Source organism: Tachyglossus aculeatus, chromosome 1 (assembly GCF_015852505.1).
Source record: "Tachyglossus aculeatus isolate mTacAcu1 chromosome 1, mTacAcu1.pri, whole genome shotgun sequence".
Taxonomy (NCBI): Eukaryota; Metazoa; Chordata; class Mammalia; order Monotremata; family Tachyglossidae; genus Tachyglossus; species Tachyglossus aculeatus.
Genome location: NC_052066.1, coordinates 5,249,018 through 5,269,035, shown reverse-complemented (window position 1 = coordinate 5,269,035; position 20,018 = coordinate 5,249,018). Strand labels below are relative to the sequence as shown.

General features: G+C 49.6%; 1 protein-coding gene across 1 annotated transcript in view; it reads right to left on the bottom strand.

Moving 5' to 3' along the window:
* The window catches only part of GMPPA (GDP-mannose pyrophosphorylase A), a 44,207-nt gene extending 43,530 nt beyond the window's left edge, over positions 1-677 (bottom strand). The window contains 1 exon segment of the mRNA XM_038743269.1: positions 569-677. The gene's annotated coding sequence lies outside the window, so the exon portion shown is untranslated.
* Between the last annotated feature and the right edge of the window lie 19,341 nt (positions 678-20,018).

Here is a 20,018-nt window from a genome sequence, read left to right as displayed (position 1 = left end):
CGGTCTAGAAGGGGGAGACAGACAACAAAACCAAACATACTAACAAAATAAAATAAATAGAATAGATATGTACGAGATAAATAAATAGAGTAATAAATATGTACAAACATATATACATATATACAGGTGCTGTGGGGAAGGGAAGGGGAAGAAAAGCCCCAACCCCGGACAGCCACGGATCCCAGACCCCCATTAAGTGCTTAGTACAGTCCTCTGCACACAGTAAGCGCTCAATAAATACGACTGAATGGATGAATGAGTAAGCGCTCAATAAATACGATTGAATGAATGAATGAATGACCCCGGAGAGATCCCACTGCCAGAGAGACTCCGATCACTGAGATGTCGATGGCAGAGACACCCAACCCGGGAGAGACTTCGCTCCCAGAGAGACCCCCCGACTCCAGAGATCCCGACTCCAATGGGACCCCAACCCCAGGCAGGGAGTGTGTCTGTTTATTGTTATACTGCATTCTCCCAAGCGCTCAGTACAGTGCTCTGCACCCAGGAAGCGATCAATAAATACGATTGAATGAAATAATAATTACAGTACTTGCTAAACACTTACTACGTGCCAAGATGGGGTAGATGCCCGTTAGTTACGTTGGACACAGTCGATCCCGGCTCCGCCACTTGTCAGCTGGGTGACTTTGGGCAAGTCACTTCACCTCTCTGGGCCTCAGTGACCTCATCTGGAAAATGGGGAGGAAGACTGTGAGCCCCGCGTGGGACAACCTGATGACCAGATGGCCTAGCGGCAATAGCCCGGGCTTGGGAGCCAGAGGTCATGGGTTCTAATCCCAGCTCCGCCAACTGTCTGCTGGGTGACCTTGGGCAAGTCACTTCAGTTCTCTGGGCCTCACTGACCTCACCTGTAAAATGGGGATTGAAATTGTGAGCCCCATGTGGGACAACCTGATGACCTTGTATCTAGAGAAGCAGCGTGGCTCGGTGGAAAGAGCCCGGGGTTTGGAGTCGGAGGTCAGGAGTTCAAATTCCGGCTCCGCTAATTGTCAGTTGTGTGACTTTGGGCAAGTCACTTAACTTCTCTGGGCCTCAGTTAACTCATCTGTAAAATGGGGATTAAGAGTGTGAGCCCCATGTGGGACAACTTGATCTCCTTGTATCCCCCCCAGCGCTTAGAACAGTGCTTTGCACATAGTAAGCGCTTAACATATCCCATCATTATTATTATTATTACCCCTGATGACCTTGAATCTATCAGAGAAGCAGCGTGGCTCAGTGGAAAGGGCCCGGGCTTTGGAGTCAGAGGTCATGGGTTCAAATCCCAGCTCCCCCATTGTCAGCTGTGTGACTTTGGGCAAGTCACTTTCCTTCTCTGGGCCTCTGTTACCTCATCTGTAAAATGGGGATGAAGACTGTGATCCCCCTGTGGGACAACCTGATCATCTTGTAACCTCCCCAGTGCTTAGAACAATGCTTTGCACATAGTAAGCGCTTAACATGCCATTATTATTATTATTATTATTATTATTATTATCCCAGCAGTTAGAACAGTGCTTGGCACTTAATAAGTGCTTAACAAATACGAACATTATTAATATTATTATTATTTTACATGGCGCTAACACTCTTAATCCCCATTTTCCGGATGAGGGAATTGAGAAGTGAAGTGACTTGCCCACGGTCACCCAGCAGATAAGTGGCGGGGCCGGGATTAGAACCCAGGTCCCTCTGACTCCCAGGCGTGGGCTCTATCCACTAAGCCAAGCTGCTTCTCCAGAGACTTCAATCCCCTAATCGCTGAGAGACCCCGATCACTGAGATATCAACCCCAGAGACCCCAATCCAGCTCAGAAAGACCCCCAATCCCAGAGATTCCCTCACTCCTGAGAGATCCCAACCCAAGACAGACCCCCAATTCCAGGGAAACCCTGACCCCGGAGAGACCCCTTACTTCTGAGGGACACCAATCCCTGAAAGACCCCAACCCCTGAGAGACCCCTCACTTCTGGAAGACCCTGACCCCACTGAGACCCCTCACTCCTGAGAGACCCCGACCCCAGAGAAAACCTCAATTCCAGAGAGATCCCTAACTCCTGAGGGACCCCGATCCCTGGGAGACCCCCAGCCCCAGAGAGACCCCTCAGTCCAGAGAGACCCCCCAATTCTAGAGAGACCCCTCACTCTTGAGAGATCCTGGCCCCACAGAGACCCCGACCCAGAAGAGACCCCTCGCTCCTGAAGGACACCAATCCCTGGGAGACCCCAACCCCAGAGAGAAACCCCCTCACTCCTGAGAGACCCTGATCCCAGAGAAACCCCCAATTCCAGAGAGACCCCGACCCCAGAAAGACCCCCAATTCCAGACAGACCCCCAATTCCAGAGAGACCCCAACCCCAGAGAGACCCCAACTCTTGAGAGACCCTGATCCCTGGGAGAACCCCAACCCGAGAGACCCCTCACTCCGGAGAGATCCCCAATTCCAGAGAGACCCTGTCCCCAGAGAGACCCTGACCCCACAGAGACCCCTGGCCCCGGAGAGACCCCTCACTCAGGGGAGACCCTGACCCCAGAGAATCCCCCAATTCTAGAGAGACCCCCTAACTCCTGAGGGAACCTGATCCCTGGGAGACCCCCGACCCCAGAGAGACCCCTCACTCCAGAGAGACTCCAACCCCAGAGAGACCCCTCACTCCTGAAGGACCCCAATCCCTGGGAGACCCGACTTCAGGGAGACCCATAATTCCAGAAAGACCCCCAAACCCAGAGAGACCCTTAATTCCAGAGAGACCCCTCACTCCTGGGAGACCCTGACCTCAGATAAACCCCCAATTCCAGAGAGACCCCTACCCTGGGGAGACCCCTCACTCCTGAAGGACCCCGATTCCTGGGAGACCCTAACCCCAAAGAGACCTCTAACTCCTGTGAGACCCTGACCCCAGACAGACCCCCAATTCCAGGGAGACCCCGACCTCAGAGAGACCCCTCACTCCTGAGGAACCCCAATCCCTGGGAGACCCTAACACCAGAGAGACCTCTCACTCCTGTGAGACCTCAACCCCAGACAGACCTCCAATTCCAGGGAGACCCCGACCTCAGAGAGACCCCCAATTCCAGGGAGACCCCTCACTCCTGAGGGACCCCAATCCTTGGGAAACCCAAACCCCAGAGAGACCTCTCACTCCTGTGAGACCCTGACACCAGAGAGACCCCCAATTCCAGAGAGACCCTGATTCCCAAGAGACCCCTCACTCCTGAGGGACCCCAATCCCTGAGAGATCCCTCACTCCTGGGAGACCCTGACCCCAGAGAAACCCCCAATTCTAGAGAGACCCCATAACTCCTGAGGAACCCCGATCCCTGGGAGACCCCCGACCCCAGAGAGACCCCTCACTCCTGAAGGACCCCAATCCCTGGGAGACCCCCAACCCCAGAGACACCCCTAATAACAGGGAGCCCTCACTCCTGGGAGACCCTGACCCCAGAGAAACCCCCAATTCCAGAGAGACCCCGACCCTGGGGAGATCCCTCACTCCTGAAGGACCCCGATCCCTGGGCGACCCTAACCCCAGAGAAACCTCTCACTCCTGGGAGACCCCCAATTCCAGGGAGACCCCGACCCCAGAGAAACCCCAATTCCAGAGAGACCCTGACCCCAGGGAGACCCCCCATTCCTGAGGGAACCCGATCCCTGGGAGACCCTAACCCCAGAGAGACCTCTCACTCCTGGGAGACCCCGACCCCAGACAGACCCCCAATTCCAGGGAGACCCCGACCCCAGAGAAACCCCAACCCTGGGGAGATCCCTCACTCCTGAAGAACCCCAATCCCTGGGAGACCCTAACCCCAGAGAGACTTCTCACTTCTGGAAGACCCTGAACCCAGAGAGACCCCCAATTCCAGGGAGACCCCAACCCCAGAGAAACCCCCAATTCCAGAGAGACCCCGACCCTAGGGACACCCCTTACTCCTGAAGAACCCCAATCCCTGGGAGACCCTAACCCCAGAGAGACTTCTCACTTCTGGAAGACCCTGAACCCAGAGAGACCCCCAATTCCAGGGAGACCCCAACCCCAGAGAAACCCCCAATTCCAGAGAGACCCCGACCCTAGGGACACCCCTTACTCCTGAAGAACCCCGATCCCTGGGAGACCCTAACCCCATTGAGACCTCTCACTCCTGGGAGACCCCGACCCCAGACAGACCCCCAATTCCAGGGAGATCCCGACCCCAGAGAAACCCCAACCCTGGGGAGATCCCTCACTCCTGAAGAACCCCAATCCCTGGGAGACCCTAACCCCAGATATACTTCTCACTTCTGGGAGACCCTGAACCCAGAGAGACTCCCCAATTCCAGGGAGGCCATGACCCCCGAGAGAGCCCTCACTTCTGAGGGACCCCGATCCCTGGGAGACCCTAACCTCAGAGAGACCTCTCACTCCTGGGAGAACCTGACCCCAGACAGACCCCCAATTCCAGGGAGACCCCGACTCCCGAGAAACCCCCAATTCCAGAGAGACCCCGACCCTGGGGAGGCCCCTCACTCCTGAAGGACCCCGATCCCTGGGAGACCCTAACCCCAGAGAGACCTCTCACTCCTGGGAGACCCTGAACCCAGAGAGACCCCCAATTCCAGAGAGACCCCGACCCCAGAGAAACCCCCAATTCCAGAGAGACCCCGACCCTGGGGAGACCCCTCACTCCTGAAGGACCCCAATCCCTGGGAGACCCTAACCCCAGAGAGACCTCTCACTCCTGGGAGACCCTGAACCCAGACAGACCCCCCAATTCCAGGGAGACTCCCAATTCCCCCCGCGCTTAGAACAGTGCCTTGCACATAGTAAGCGCTTAACACTTTTAGACTGTGCGCCCACTGTTGGGTAGGGACCGTCTCCATGTTGCCAACTTTGCTCAGCGCTTAGAACAGTGCTCAGCGCTTAGAACAGTGCTTTGCACATAGTAAGCGCTTAATAAATGCCATTATTATTATTATTATTATTATCAATCGTATTTATTGAGCGCTTACTGTGTGCAGAGCACTGTACTAAGCGCTTGGGAAGTACAAGTTGGTAACATATAGAGACAGTCCCTACCCAGCAGTGGGCTCACAGTCTAAAAGGGGGAGACAGAGAACAAAACCAAACATACTAACAAAATAAAATAAATAGAATAGATATGTACAAGTAAAATAGAGTAATAAATATGTACAAACATATATACATATATACAGGTGCTGTGGGGAAGGGAAGGAGGTGAGATGGGGGGATGGAGAGGGGGACGAGGGGGAGAGGAAGGAAGAGGCTCAGTCTGGGAAGGCCTCCTGGAGGAGGTGAGCTCTCAGTAGGGCCTTGAAGGGAACTTGTACTTCCCAAGCGCTTAGTACAGTGCTCTGCACACAGTAAGCGCTCAATAAATACGATTGATTGATTAACAAATGCCATCAACATCATCATCAGAGAGACCCCTAATTCCCCAGAATCCCCTGACACGGGACAGACCCTTCTAACCCCAGAGAGACACCCCCGCACCCCATGGCTACGGGGTCAGAGGTCAAGAGGTCACGGGGTCACCCCCACCGGCCGCCCCCTCTACCTTCCAGTCCCCCAGTCCCGACACCAACTACCGGACACGTCAGCCCCCCACCCAGATCTCGCGAGACGCTTCCCCGAAAGGAATCTCGGGAAATGTAGTTCGCGGCCGTGTTCCCCCGCCAGATCTCGCGAGAGCTTTCCCCGAAAGCCCTCTCGGTAAATGGAGTTCGCGGCCGTCCTCCCCCGCCAGATCTCGCGAGAGCTTTCCCCGAAAGGCCTCTCGGGAAATGGAGTTCACGGCCGTCCTCCCGCCGCCCCGCGCCAGGTCTCGCGAGAGGCTTCCCGAAAGGAATCTCGGGAAATGTAGTTAAGCAGCGTGGCTCATCATCAATCGTATTTATTAAGCGCTTACTGTGTGCAGAGCACTGTACTAAGCGCTTGGGAAGTACAAGTTGGCAACATACAGAGACAGTCCCTACCCAACAGTGGGCTCACAGTCTAAAAGGGGGAGACAGAGAACAAAACCAAACTAACAAAATAAAATACATAGAATAGATATGTACAAGTAAAATAAATAAATCAATAAATAGAGTAATAAATATGTACAAACATATCTACATATATACAGGTGCTGTGGGGAAGGGAAGGAGGTAAGATGGGGGGGATGGAGAGGGGGACGCGAGAGTCAGAGGTCATGGGTTCGAATCCCAACTCAATCAATCAATCAATCATATTTATTGAGCGCTTACTGTGTGCAGAACACTGTACTAAGCGCTTGGGAAGTACAAGTTAGCAACATACAGAGACGGTCCCTACCCAACAGTGGGCTCACAGTCTAGAAGACTCCACCACTCCACCACTTGTCAGCTGGGTGACCTTGAGCAAGTCACTTCACTTTTCTGGGCCTCAGTTCCCTCCTCTGGGAAATGGGGATGAAGACTGTGAGCCCCCCGGGGGACAACCTGATCACCTCGTATCCCCCTCCACCAGCGCTTAGAACAGTGCTTCCAGCATAGTAAGCGCTTAACGAATACCATCGTTATTATGATCATTATTATTAACAAGTACCATCGTTATCTTATTAGAGAAGCAGCGTGGCTCAGTGGAAAGAGCCCGGGCTTTGGAGTCAGAGGTCGTGGGTTCGAATCTCACCTCCACCACTTGTCAGCAGGGTGACCTTGGGCAAGTCACTTCACTTCTCTGGGCCTCAGTTCCCTCATCTGGGAAATGGGGATGAGGACAGGGAGCCCCCCGGGGGACAACCTGATCAATCAATCGTATCTATTGAGCGCTTACTGTGTGCAGAGCACTGTACTAAGCGCTTGGGAAGTACAAGTTGGCAACATATAGAGACAGTCCCTACCCAAGAGTGGGCTAACGTATACCCCCCTGGCCCCCAGCGCTTGTTAGCTGTGTGACTTTGGGCAAGTCACTTAACTTCTCTGTGCCTCAGTTACCTCATCTGGAAAATGGGGATTATGACTGTGAGCGCCCCGTGGGACAACCTGATCACCTTGTAACCTCCCCAGTGTTTAGAACAGTGCTTTGCACATAGTAAGTGCTTAACAAATACCATTATTATCATTATTATTATTATTATCATTATTATTAGAACAGTTCTTCCAACATAGTAAGTGCTTAACAAATACCATCGTTATTATGATCATTATTATTAATAAATACCATCGTTATTAGAGAAGCAGCGTGGCTTAGTGGGTAGAGCCCGGGCTTCGGAGTCAGAGGTCGCGGGTTTGAATCCCAACTCCGCCACTTGTCAGCTGGGTGACCTTGGGCAAGTCACTTCACTTCTCTGGGCCTCAGTTCCCTCATCTGGGAAATGGGGATGAAGACTGTGAGCCCCCCGGGGGGCAACCTGATCACCTCGTATCCCCCCCCCGCCCCCCGCCAGCGCTTAGAACAGTTCTTCCAACATAGTAAGCGCTTAACAAACACCATCGTTATTATGATCATTATTATTAACAAATACCATCATTATCTTAGTAGAGAAGCAACGTGGCTTAGTGGGTAGAGCCTGGGCTTGGGAGTCAGAGGTCGTGGGTTCTAATCCCGCCTCTGAAACTGGTCTGCTGGGTGACTTTGGGCAAGTCACTTCACTTCTCTGGGCCTCAGTTTCCTCATTTGGAAAATGGGGATGAAGACTGGGAGCCCCAAGGGGGACAAAGAACTGACCAACCTGATTTGCTTGTATCTTCTCAGCACTTAAAACAGTGTTTGGCACATAGTAAGCGCTTAACAAATACTATCATTATCTTATTAGAGAAGCAGCGTGGCTTAGACTGTGTCTTCATCCCCATTTTGCAGATGAGGGAACTGAGGCTCAGAGAAGTGAAGTGACTTGCCCAAAGTCACACAGCTGACAATTGGCAGAGCGGGGATTTGAACCCATGACCTCTGACTCCAAAGCCCGGGCACTTTCTACTGAGCCACGCTGCTTCTCCATTTTGCGGATGAGGTAACTGAGGGCCAGAGAAGTGAAGCGACTTGCCCAAGGTCACACAGCAGACAAGTGGCGGAGTCGGGATTAGAACCCAGGACCTTCTGAATCCCAAGCCTGGGCTTTATCCACAGTGCCATGCAGCTCCTCTATGTGTCTGTGTATTGTATATTATTATATTCTAGACTGTGAGCCCACTGTTGGGTAGGGACTGTCTCTATATGTTGCCAACTTGTATTTCCCAACCGCTTAGTACAGTGCTCTGCACACAGTAAGCGCTCAATAAATACAATTGATTGATTGCTTGATTAGTGGAAAGAGCCCGGGCTTAGAAGTCAGAGGTCGTGGGTTCTAATCCTGGCTCCACCGCTTGTCTGCTGTGTGACCTGGGGCAAGCCACTTCACTTCTCTGGGCCTCAGTTCCCTCATCTGGAAAATGGGGATGAAGACTATGAACCCCAAGGGGGACAGGGAAGTGTCCAACCCGATTTTGCTTGCATCCTCCCCACCCCCCAGCGCTTAGAACAGTGCTTGGCACATAGTAAGCCCTTAACAAATACCAACATTATTATTATTGTTATTATTTCTAATTCCACCTCCATCATGTGTCTCTGTTGTGCGATGACAAGCGAGATAGACAAGTTACTTCATTCATTCATTCATTCAGCCCTATTTATTGAGCGCCTACTGTGTGCAAAGCAAGAGTACAATATTCATTCATTCATTCATTCATTTAATCATATCTATTGAGCGCTTACTGTGTGCAGAGCATCATCATCATCAATCGTATTTATTGAGCGCTTACTATGTGCAGAGCACTGGACTAAGCGCTTGGAAAGTACAATTCAGCAACAGATAGAGAAAATCCCTACACAACAACGGGCTCACAGTCTAGAATATAACAATACACAATACACAGACACATAGAGGAGCTGCATGGCACTGTGGATAAAGCCCAGGCTTGGGATTCAGAAGGTCCTGGGTTCTAATCCCGACTCCGCCACTTGTCTGCTGTGTGACCTGGGGCAAGTCGCTTCACTTCTCTGGGCCTCAGTGACCTCATCTGCAAAACGGAGAAGCAGCGTGGCTCAGTAGAAAGTGCCCAGGCTTTGGAGTCAGAGGTCATGGGTTCAACATCTAGAGACGGTCCCTACCCAACAGTGGGCTCACAGTCTAGAAGGGGGAGACAGATTAGTCCAGTGCTCTGCACCAGTAAGGGCTCAATAAATATGATTGGATGAATGAATGAATAAATACAGTCTTCATCATCATCATCAATCGTATTTATTGAGCGCTTACTGTGTGCAGAGCACTGTACTAAGCGCTTGGGAAGTACAAGTTGGCAACATATAGAGACAGTCCCTACCCAACAGTGGGCTCACAGTCTAAAAGCGTCTTACCTCCTTCCCTTCCCCACAGCACCTGTATATATGTATATATGTTTGTACATATTTATTACTCTATGCATTTATTTAACTTGTACATATCTATTCTATTTATTTTATTTTGTTAATATGTTTGGTTTTGTTCGCTGTCTCCCCCTTCTAGACTGTGAGCCCACTGTTGGGTAGGGACCGTCTCTATATGTTGCCAACTTGGACTTCCCAAGCGCTTAGTACAGTGCTCTGCACACAGTAAGCACTCAATAAATACGATTGATTGATTGATTGATTGATTCAGGGGGAAACAGGCTTTAGAGAAGCAGTGTGGCTCAGTGGAAAGAGCACGGGCTTGGGAGTCAGAGGTCATGCTTGTCAGCTGCATGGCATTGGACAAATCACTTCACTTCTCTGTGCCTCAGTTCCCTCATCTGTAAAATGGGGATGAAGACTGTGAGCCCCCTGTGGGACAACCTGATCACCTTGTATCCACCCCAGCGCTTAGAACAGTGCTTCACCCATAGTAAGCGCTTAACAAATGCCATTATTATTATTATTATTATTATTATTATTATTATTATTATTATTATGTGCCAGAAACTGTGGGACTCAGTGGAAAGAGCCTGGGCTTTGGAGTCAGAGGTCATGGGTTCAAATCCCGGCTCCGCCAACTCTCAGCTGTGTGACTTTGGGCAAGTCACTTCACTTCTCTGGGCCTCTAAGCGCTCAATAAATATGATTGAATGAATGAATGAATGAATGTGCCTCAGTGACCTTATCTGTAAAATGGGGATGAAGACTGTGATCCCCCCGTGGGGCAACCTGATCACTCTGTAATCTCCCCAGCGCTTAGAACAGCGCTTTGCACATAGTAAGCACTTAAAACCTACTGTCATTATTATTATTATTATTATTATCATCTGGAAAATGGGGATGAAGACTGTGAACCCCATGTAGGACAACCTGATCACTTAGAACAGTGCTTTCATACATAGTAAATGCTTAACAAATGCCATTATTATTATGATTATTATTTAAAATCAATCAATCAATCGTATTTATTGAGCGCTTACTGTGTGCAGAGCACTGTACTAAGCACTTGGAAGTCCAAATTGGCAACATATAGAGACGGTCCCTACCCAACAGTGGGCTCACAGTCTAGAAGGGGGAATAGGGAATAAAATAGAATAGGGAAGAAGAAGAAGAAGCAGTGTGGCTCAGTGGAAAGAGCCCGGGCTTTGGAGTCAGAGGTCATGGGTTCAAATCCCCGCTCCGCCACTTATCAGCTGTGTGACTTTGGGCAAGTCACAACTTCTCTGTGCCTCAGTTACCTCATCTGTAAAATGGGGACTTAGGACTGTGAGCCCCCCGTGAGACAACCTGATCACCTTGTAACCTCCCCAGCGCTTAGAACAGTGCTTTGCACATAGTAAGGGCTTAATAAATGCCATTATTATAAGCGCTTAGTACAGTGCTCTGCACACAATAAATATGATGTAAAAGAAAATGGAGAAATCCTGATCATGTTTTCAGCGCTTAGAACAGTGCCTTGAACCTAGTAAGCGCTTAATAAATGCCATCATTATTATTAATAGGGAGAGGAAATGGTAAAGTATAAGAATACTTACTTTAGTATCGTGAACTGGAGCATCAAAGTGCTAAAGAGATGCCCAGCCAAGTTCCTTGTCGAGGTAGAGAGGAGGGCAGAAATAAATGATTTAGGGAAGGCCTCTTGGAGATGTAATTTTAGGAGGGTTTTGAAGGTGTGAAAGGGGAGCGACGGTCTCTCGGATATGAAAGGGGGAGGGAATTCCAGGCCAGAGGCAGAAAATGGGTGAGAGATAAGTGGTGAGATAATCAATCAATCAATCAATCAATCGTATTTATTGAGCGCTTACTGTGTGCAGAGCACTGGACTAAGCGCTTGGGAAGTCCAAGTTGGCAACATAGAGAGACGGTCCCTACCCAACAGTGGGCTCACAGTCTAAAAGGGGGAGACAGACAACAAAACCAAACATACTAACAAAATAAAATGAATAGAATAGATATGTACAAGTAAAATAAATAAATAAATATATAGAGTAATAAATATGTACAAACATATATACATAATAATAATAATAATAATAATAATAATGTTGGTATTTATTAAGTGCTTACTATGTGCAAAGCCCTGTTCTAAGCTCTGGGGTAGATACAAGGTAATCAGGTTGTCCCACGTGGGGCTCACAGTCTTCACCCCCATTTTACAGATGAGGGAACAGAGGCCCAGAGGAGTGAAGTGACTTGCCCAAAGTCACACAGCTGACAAGTGGTGGGGCCGGGATTTGAACCCACGACCTCTGACTCCAAAGCCCGGTGCTGTGGGGAAGGGAAGGGGGTAAGATGGGGGGGGATGGAGAGGGGGACGAGGAGGAGAGGAAGGAAGGAAGGAGATGACGAGATGGAGGGACAGAGAGTAGGGACCGTCTCTTTATGTTACCAACTTGTATTTCCCAAGCGCTTAGTACAGTGCTCTGCACACAGTAAGCACTCAATAAATACGATTGATTGATTGATTGATCGATTGATTGATTTAGAGGAGCTGAGCGAGCGGGTCTAGCCGAAGAAGGAGAGCGGCCAGGGGAGAGAGGAGGGGGCGACCTGATGGACGGCTTTAAAGCCGATGGTGACGAGTTTCTCAGCAGCGTGGTTATGTGGATCGAGCCCGGGCCTAGGATTCAGAAGAACTGCCACAACTCTATTACTATTCTATTCTATTCTACTATTCCATTTATATCGTTAGTAGCAGCGTGAGAGCTCATGTAACTTGGGAAAGCTAACGGCTAGGCAGCCTTTGCTGAAAACTGAATCATAAAACGGTGATCTTGGTGTGTGCAGATCCTGTAAGACACGTTTACACTGATTGGAAGGAGAGCTCACCTCCTCCAGGAGGCCTTCCCAGACTGAGCCCCCTCCTTCCTTTCCCCCTCCCCATCCCACCCTCCCTACCTTCTTCCCCTCCCCACAGCACCTGTATATATGTTTGTACAGATTTATTACTCTATTTTTTTATAGTACATATTTACTATTCTATTTATTTTATTTTGTTAATATGTCTTGTTTTGTTGTCTGTCTTCCCCCTTCTAGACTGTGAGCCTGCTGTTGGGTAGGGACCATCCCTATATGTTGCCAACGTGTACTTCCCAAGCGCTTAGTACAGTGCTCTGCACACAGTAAGCGCTCAATAAATACGACTGAATGAATGAATCGTGAGCAGAAATTTTGCTCCTTTAGCCACAGCTCCCCACCAGCTTCTTCTTATTTTGTGCATTGGGTAAATGTCCTTATTCCTTATGCTGTTTCAAGGTTTTAGTGTTTCATTACTCCCAGTGTATCTGTTTCTGAGCCTTCCCCTTACCTCATCATCATTAATCATATTTATTGAGCGCTTACTGTGTGCAGAGCACTGGACTAAGCGCTTGGGAAGTACAAGTTGGCAACATATAGGGACAGTCCCTACCCAACAGTGGGCTCACAGTCTAAAAGGGGAGACAGAGAACAAAACCAAACATACTAACAAAATAAAATAAATAGAATAGGGCTCTTTCCACTGAGCCACGCTGCTTCTCTGCAATACCAAGTAAAGCCCCCCATGGGACCCCCTGATTACCCTGTAACCTCCCCAGCGCTTAGAACAGTGCTTCGCCCTCAGTAAGCGCTTAATAAATGCCATTATTATCATTATTAAGTACCAAATACCATAATTATCGTTATTATTATTCTGTGGAGCTGGGTGGGCAACCAACGGAGGTGGGGAAATCAGAGAGGAGGCTGTTGCAATAGTCAAGAGAGGAAATGCTAAGTGGTTGGATGGATTCGGAAGCCGTTTTGGATGGAGAGGAAAGGACGGATTCGCGCAGTGTTGTGAAGGAAGAACCGACAGGACTCGGTGACAGACTGAACGTGCCGGTTGACTGAGAAAGGAGAATGCCAAGTTTTCGGGGGTGTGAAGCAGGAAAGATGGTTATAAGCGTCTATGGAGCTGGGAAAGTCTGGGGGAGGACAGGGATTGGGTGGGAATATTGGGAGTTCTTTCCGAACCAAACTGCTACCCCGCAAATCCAAGCACATTGAGAAGCAGCATGCCTCAGTGCAAAGAGCCCGGGTTTGGGAGTCAGAGGTCGTGGGTTCTAATCAATCAATCAATCAATCAATCAATCGTATTTATTGAGCGCTTATTGTGTGCAGAGCACTGTACTAAGCGCTTGGGAAGTCCAAGTTGGCAACATATAGAGACGGTCCCTACCCAACAGTGGGCTCACAGGCTAGAAATCCCGGCTCTGCCACTTGTCAGCTGTGTGACTTGGGGCGAGTCACTTCTCTGTGACTCAGTGACCTCATCTGGAAAATGGGGATTAAGACTGTGAGCCCCACGTGGGACAACCTGATCACCTTGTATTCCTCCCAGCGCTTAGGACGGTGCTTTGCACATAATAAGCGCTTAACAAATGCCATCATTAGCCCTGCCACTTGTCAGCTGTGTGACTTGGGGCGAGTCACTTCTCTGTGACTCAGTGACCTCTTCTGGAAAATGGGGATTAAGACTGTGAGCTCCACGTGGGACAACCTGATCTCCTTGTTTTCCTCCCAGCGCTTAGGACGGTGCTTCGCACATAGTAAGCGCTTAACAAATGCCATCATTATTATTATTATTATTATCCTAACCTGCCTGACGGTTGCATCAGCTTCTTGGCTGTCCTCCCTGCCCTCGCCAGTCTCTGTCTCTCCCCTCGCCGGTCCATACTTCACGCTGCTGCCCGGATCATTTTTCTGCAAAAACGTTCAGTCCACGTCGCCCAGCTCCTCAAAAATCTCCTGAGGTTGCCCAGCCACCTCCGCATCAAACAGAAACTCCTCATCGTTGGGTTTCAAGCCATCCATGGGGTCACCCCCTCAATCAATCAATCAATCAATCGTATTTATTGAGTGCTTACTGTGTGCAGAGCACTGTACTAAGCGCTTGGGAAGTACAAGTTGGCAACATATAGAGACAGTCGTCTCTATGTCCATACTTCATGCTGCTGCCCATACTTCATGCTGCTGCCCGGGTTATCTTTGTCCAGAAACGCTCTGGGCATATTACTCCCCTCCTCAAAAACCTCCAATGGCTACCGATCAATCTGCGCATCAAGCAGAAACTCCTCACCCTGGGCTTCAAGGCTGTCCATCCATCACCTCGCCCCCTCCTACCTCACCTCCCTTCTCTCCTTCTACTGCCCAGCCCGCATCCTCCGCTCCTCCGCCGCTGATCTTCTCACCGTACCTCGCTCTCGCCTGTCCCGCCATCGACCCCCGGCCCATGTCCTCCCCCGGGCCTGGAATGCCCCCAATCCCTCTGCCCATCCGCCAAGCTCGCTCTCTTCCTCCGTTCAAGGCCCTGCTGAGAGCTCACCTCCTCCAGGAGGCCTTCCCAGACTGAGCCCCTTCCTTCCTCTCCCCCTCGTCCCCCTCTCCGTCCCCCCCATCTTACCTCCTTCCCTTCCCCACAGCACCTGTATGTATGTATATATGTTTGTACATATTTATTACTCTATTTATTTATTTGTTTTACTTGTACATATCTATTCTATTTATTTTATTTTGTTGGTATGTTTGGTTTTGTTCTCTGTCTCCCCCTCTTAGACTGTGAGCCCACTGTTGGGTAGGGACTGTCTCTATATGTTGCCAATTTGTACTTCCCAAGTGCTTAGTACAGTGCTCTGCACATAGTAAGCACTCAATAAATACGATTGATGATGATGATGATGATGAATGAATGAATGAATACCCAACAGTGCCCGGCCCGCATGCTCCACTCATCTCATGCCAACCTTCTCCCTGCCCCGCCATCTCGTCTATCTCACTGCCGACCCCCGGCCCACGTCCCGCCTCTGGCCCGGAATGTCCTCCCTCCTCTAATCCTACAGACAATGATTTTCCTCCCCTTCCAAGCCCTACTGAAGGCCCATCTCCTCCGGGAGGCCTTCCCAGACTAAGCCCCGCTTTTCCTCTTCTCCCACTCCCTTCCGCATCCCCCTGACTCATCCCCTTTCTTCATCCTCCCTTCCAGCCTCACACCACTTACGTCCACATCCCTCCTTTATTGATTTCTGTTCATGAACAGTGCTTTGCACATAGTAAGCGCTTAATAAATGCCATTATTATTATTATTATTATCTCCACACCTACATTGTAAATGCTTTATGGGCAAGGAACATATTTCTAGACCGTGAGCCCGTTGTTGGGTAGGGACCGTCTCTGCCTGTTGCCCAGTTGTACTTCCCAAGCGCTTAGTCCAGTGCTCTGCACACAGGAAGCGCTTAATAAATACAATTGAATGAAGGAATGAATGTTTACCACCGCTGACTCCCTGGACCTGAGTTCTAATCCCACATCCTCCACTTGTCTGCTGGGTGACCTTGGGCAAGCCACTTCACTTCTCTGGGCCTCAGTGACCTCATCTGGAAAATGGGGATTAGGACTGTGAGCCCCATGTGGGGCAACCTGATTACCCCGTATGCCCCCCAGTATGTAGAACAGTGCTTAGAACAGTCTTTTAGACTGTGAGCCCACTGTTGGGTAGGGACCGTCTCTATATGTGGCGTACTTGGACTTCCCAAGTGCTTAGTACAGTGCTCTGCGCACAGTAAGCGCTCAACAAATATGATTGATTGATTGATTGATTGGCACATAGTAAGCACTTAACAAAAGCCATCGTTGTTATGATTACCTTGGCTCTTCGAATAGTGCTTGGCACATAATAAGCACTTAACAAATACCATTATTATTATTATTATTATTATTATTATTATTATTATTCTGCATCACCCTGATTTGCTCTCTTTATTCATCTCCCCCAATCCCAGCTCCGCAGCACTTCTGTCCATATGTGTCATTTGTTGATTTCTACTCATGTCTGTCTCCCCCTTTAGATCGTAAGCTCATTGTGGGCAGGGAATGTGTGTCTTCTATTGTTATATTGCCCTCTGCCAAGCACTTAGTACAGTGCTCTGCACCCAGTAAGCGCTCAATAAATAGGATTGACTGAGTCGGGGCGGGGATAGGGGCTCAGATTTCAGCACTTACAACAGTGCTCTGCACATAGTACTGTTGGGTAGGGACCGTCTCTATATGTTGCCAACTTGTACTTCCCAAGCGCTTAGTACGGTGCTCTGCACACAGTAAGCACTCAATAAATACGATTGAATGAATGAATAGTAAGTTTTGAAGAAGGAGAGAGTGCTGGTCTGCTGTGGGCGGGGAATGTGTGTGTTATATTGTTATATTGTACTCTGCTAAGCGCTTAGTACAGTCCTCTGCACACAGTAAGCGCTCAATAAATACGACTGAATGAATGAATGAAGAGGGAAAGAGTTCCAGGCCAGGAGGAGGAGGTGGAAAAGGGGTCAGCGGTGAGACAGATCATAATAATAATAATGGTGGTATTTGTTAAGCATTTACTATGTGCAAAGCACTGTTCTAAGCGCTGGGGAGGTTACAAGGTGATCAGGTTGTCCCACTGGGAGCTCCCAGTCTTCATCCCCATTTTACAGATGAGGGAACTGAGGCACAGAGAAGTGAAGTGACTTGCCCAAAGTCACATAGCTGAGAGTTGGCAGAGCTGGGATTTGAACCCATGACCTCTGATTCCAAAGCTGGGGCTCTTTCCACTGAGCCACGCTGCTCTCTGAGCCACGCTGCTACAGATAATAATAATAATGTTGGCATTTATTAAGTGCTTACTATGTGCAAAGTGCTGTTCTAAGCGCTGGGGAGGTTACAAGGTGATCAGGTTGTCCCACGGGGGGCTCACCGTCTTCAATCAATCAATCAATCAATCGTATTTATTGAGCGCTTACTATGTGCAGAGCACTGTACTAAGCGCTTGGGAAGTACAAATTGGCATCACATAGAGACAGTCCCTACCCAACAGTGGGCTCACAGTCTGAAAGGGGGAGACAGAGAACAGAACCAAACATACCAACAAAATAAAATAAGTAGGATAGAAATGTACAAGTAAAATAAATAAATAAATAAATAAATAGAGTAATAAATATGTACAACCATATATACGTATATACAGCTGCTGTGGGGAAGGGAAGGAGGTAAGACGGGGGGATGGAGAGGGGGACGAGGGGGAGAGGAAAGAAGGGGCTCAGTCTGGGAAGGCCTCCTGGAGGAGGTGAGCTCTCAGCAGGGCCTTGAAGGGAGGAAGAGAGCGAGCTTGGTGGATGGGCAGAGGGATTGGGGGCATTCCAGGCCCGGGGGAGGACGGGGGCCGGGGGTCGATGGCGGGACAGGCGAGAGCGAGGTACGGTGAGGAGATCAGCGGTGGAGAAGCGGAGCGTGCGGGCTGGGCAGTAGAAGGAGAGAAGGGAGGTGAGGTAGGAGGGGGCGAGGTGATGGATGGACAGCCTTGAAGCCCAGGGTGAGGAGTTTCTGCCTGATGCGCAGATTGATCGGTAGCCATTGGAGGTTTTTGAGGAGGGGAGTAATATGCCCAGAGCGTTTCTGGACAAAGATAATCCGGGCAGCAGCATGAAGTATGGATTGAAGTGGAGAGAGACACGAGGATGGGAGATCAGAGAGAAGGCTGGTGCAGTAGTCCAGACGGGATAGGATGAGAGCTTGAAAGAGCAGGGTAGCGGTTTGGATGGAGAGGAAAGGGCGGATCTTGGCAATGTTGCAGAGCTGAGACCGGCAGGTTTTGGTGACGGCTTGGATGTGAGGGGTGAATGAGAGAGCGGAGTCGAGGATGACACCAAGGTTGCGGGCTTGTGAGACGGGTTGCGGGCTTGTGAGTCTTCATCCCCATTTTACAGATGAAGTCACTGAGGCACAGGGAAGTGAAGTGACTTGCCCAAAGTCACACAGCTGACAGTTGGCAGAGCTGGGATTTGAACCCATGACCTCTGATTCCAAAGCCGGGGCTCTTTCCACTGAGCCACGCTGCTCTTTGAGCCACGCTGCTACAGATAATAATAATAATGTTGGCATTTATTAAGCGCTTACTATGTGCAAAGTGCTGTTCTAAGCGCTGGGGAGGTTACAAGGTGATCAGGTTGTCCCACGGGGGGCTCACCATCTTCATCCCCATTTTACAAATGAGGGAACTGAGGCCCAGAGAAGTGAAGCAACTTGCCCAAAGTCACACAGCTGACAATTGGCGGAGCTGGGATTTGAACCCATGACCTCTGATTCCAAAGCCCGGGCTCTGTCCACTGAGCCATGCTGCTCTCTGAGCCATGCTGCTACAGATAATAATAATAATGTTGGCATTTATTAAGTGCTTACTATGTGCAAAGCACTGTTCTAATAATAATAATAATGATGGTATTTGTTAAGTGCTTACTATGTGCAAAGCACTGTTCTAAGCACTGGGGGGATACAAGGCGATCAGGTTGTCCCACGTGGGGCTCACAGTCTTAATCCCCATTTTACAGATGAGGGAACTGAGTCCCAGAGAAGTTAAGTGACTTGCCCAAAGTCACACAGCTGACAATTGGCGGAGACGGGATTAGAACCCATGACCTCTGATGAGAGGGAGGGGCAGGGAGAAGGTTGGTGTTAGAGTAATTATAATAATGATGGCATTTATTAAGCACTTACTATGTGCAAAGCACTGTTCTAAGCGCTGGAACAGAGGAGTGGAGCGTGTGGGCTGGGCTGGAGTAGGAGAGCAGCGTGGTGAGGTAAGAGGGGGCTACTTCTTAGAGAAGCAGTGTGGCTAGTGGAAAGAGCCCGGGCTTTGGAGTCAGAGGTCATGGGTTCGAATCCCGGCTCCGCCACATGTCTGCTGTGTGACCTTGGGCAAGTCACTTCACTTCTCTGAGCCTCAGTTCCCTCATCTGCAAAATGGGGATTAAGACTGTGAGCCCGCCGTGGGACAACCTGATCGCTTTGTAGCCCCTCCAGCGCTTAGAACAGTGCTTTGCACATAATAAGCGCTTAACAAATGCCAACATTATTATTATTATTATTACCTGATAGACGGCGTTAATGCCAATGGCAGAGAACAGATCTTGGGACTGCTGCTGCCTGGCGTGGGTTTCTCAGCGGGGAAAACTGAGCAGATGGGCATGGAGTCAATTGTCTGGAGGAAAAGCAGCATTGCCCAGTGGGTAGGACACGGGCCTAACAGTCAGAGGACCTGGGTTCGAATCCCGCCTCCGCCACTTATCAGCTGGGTGACCTTGGGTAAGTCACTTCACCTCTTCGTGCTTCCGTTACCTCATATATAAAATGGGGCCCAAGAATGTGAACCCCAAGTGGGACGAGGACTGTGTCCAACCTGATTGCTTTGTGTCTATCCCAGCGCTTAGAGTGGTGCCCAGCACATAGTAAGCGCTTAAGAAATAACAAAAAAAACAGGTCGCTTCACTTCTCTGGGCCTCAGTCACTTCATCTGCAAAATTCATTCATTCAATCGTATTTATTGAGTGCTTACTGTGTGCAGAGCACTGTACTAAGCGCTTTGGAAGTACAAGTCGGCAACATATAGAGATGATCCCTACCCAACAATCAATCAATCAATCAATCAATTTTATTTATTGAGTGCTTACTGTGTGCAGAGCACTGGACTAAGCGCTTGGGAAGTACAAGTTGGCAACATAGAGAGACGGTCCCTACCCAACAACGGGCTCACAGTCTATATGTTTCCAACTTGT